The sequence below is a fragment of the Rhincodon typus genome, chromosome 13 (genome assembly GCF_021869965.1).
Source record: "Rhincodon typus isolate 14 chromosome 13, sRhiTyp1.1, whole genome shotgun sequence".
Classification (NCBI taxonomy): Eukaryota; Metazoa; Chordata; class Chondrichthyes; order Orectolobiformes; family Rhincodontidae; genus Rhincodon; species Rhincodon typus.
The window spans coordinates 21,595,329-21,597,161 of record NC_063344.1 but is presented as its reverse complement, the minus strand read 5'-3'; the positions used below and the strand labels follow the sequence as shown (position 1 = coordinate 21,597,161).

The window sequence follows — 1,833 nt, the reverse complement described above, 5'->3', positions numbered from 1 at the left end:
AACACATTCCAGGAAAACAACTTGACTAAAGAACTTGAGGTGAATCACTCCCAAAGTTGTGCTTTATTCATGTCAAGTTTAGATGTTCAGAAGCATAATGAGGAGGGACTTTTCAGATGGAAGCTGGTACAAGATTAAAACATTCTTGACTCTGTATCTGCAATAGATACAGATTCTGAGAAATTTTAGGCTTATGCTATCTAAAATGGGACAATGGTGGGTATATTGGGTTTGGTCACAGATCAGCTGTGATCTTATTGAACAGTAGAATAGGTTTGAGTTGAGGAGCTGAATGGCCTCTTCCTGTTCCTATGCTCCTGGTAGGGACATCAGCGGTAGAGTCTAGAAAGGAGGTTAAGTGAAGGGAGCAGGATAGGATGGGAGGGAGAGACCGTGGCTGTCAAATCCCTCTGAGTATCAGCCTTTCATCAGGAACCTCATAGCCTTACAGATGTACAAATATCACCATTCTGTGGAGTATTACTCGCCTTTTAATAGCACCTATTTCCACATTTAGAGCAGCTAATTTTTCACCCAGAAGTGGTTTCCGTGGTTTCCCGTGACTGAGAGTTGTTCTGGTTCATCAACTTGCCTTCACTGACACTTGATTCATTTTAAAAAGCCTTCGGTCATTCAGGCAGATTAACTCAGGGACCATGGCCTGATCTAGTTGCATTCTACTAATCCAGCTTCCTGCAACACACAAGAATTTCCTCCTTCCTTTCACCCAACCCCTTTCCCTCATTTTATACCTCATTCTGCCTTACTCCCCTCCACCAGTCCCCCCTCCCCTCACCTCACTTCACATTTCTTTCCCCTCTCCCTTCCCTACCCTGATTGCCCCTCCCTACCTTCCCTCTTCCTACGTTCACCGTCACCTTCTTCATCTCTACCCTCACCTTCCTCCTCCTTACCATCACCTGTCTCCTCCCTACCCTCAACATCCCGCTCCATTCCCTCCCTTCCTCCTCACACTTACCTCTGTCCTCCCTACACTTGTTCCTTCCCATCCTCACTTTCCTCCTCACCTGCCTCATCCTCTTCCTTGCCCTCAGTCTCTCACTCCATTTCCTCAGCTCTCCCTCTTTGACCCAGTATTGAGCTATGTGTGATGTCGCTGTCTTGCAAGATGCAACAACATTGTTATTTATATAACACATTAATGGTGCAAAGAACGTTTTCCGAGTGGTTAATCAAGCAAGAATCAGCATTAAGCTACATTAGTTCAGGTGACTGCATTAGGTTTTAAAGAGAAATAAGAGAGGACAGTGAGGCAGGAGAGCAGAGAGGGTGAAGGTAGCTAAAGGTGTGAGCACCAGTTCTGGAGTAATGAAAATTGGGAATGTATGAGAGACCAGAATTGGAGAAGCACAGAAATCTGAGGGCACAGGTCTATCACTGTATACCACTCGGGTACAGTACTGGTAGGGACAGGTCTGTCACTGTGTAACTGTGCTGCAGGACTATCACTGTATAATTCTGGGGTACAATACTGGTAGGAGCAGGTCTGTCACTGTATAACACTGGGGTACAGTTTTGGTGGGGACAGGTCTGTCACTGTATAACACTGGGGTACAGTATTGGTGGGGACAAGTCTGTCACTGTATAACACTGGGTACAGTACGGGTGAGGGCAGGTCTGTTACTGTATAACACGGGTACAGTATTGGTGGGGACAGGTCTGTCACTGTATAACACTGGGGTACAGTATGGGTGGGGACAGGTCTGTCACTGTGTAACAGTGGGGTACAATACTAGTGAGGGCAGGTCTGTCACTGCATAACACTGGGGTACAATACTAGTGAGGGCAGGTCTGTCACTGCGTAACACGGGG

The 1,833-nt window shown here is 46.5% G+C and overlaps 1 protein-coding gene and 1 long non-coding RNA gene across 7 annotated transcripts in view; one reads left to right on the top strand and one right to left on the bottom strand.

Annotated features, from left to right (window-relative positions):
* Window positions 1–1,833, bottom strand: part of LOC109915896 — a 57,999-nt gene that overhangs the window by 39,527 nt on the left and 16,639 nt on the right. The gene's annotated exons all lie outside the window — the stretch shown is intronic.
* LOC109915894 (lipoma-preferred partner homolog) overlaps window positions 1–1,833 on the top strand; it is a 344,491-nt gene that overhangs the window by 338,699 nt on the left and 3,959 nt on the right. For all 3 annotated transcript variants that reach the window (XM_048604817.1, XM_048604816.1, XM_048604818.1), the window contains one exon: window positions 1–1,833. This exon is cut by the window's left edge and continues 5,787 nt beyond it; it is cut by the window's right edge and continues 3,959 nt beyond it. The gene's annotated coding sequence lies outside the window, so the exon portion shown is untranslated.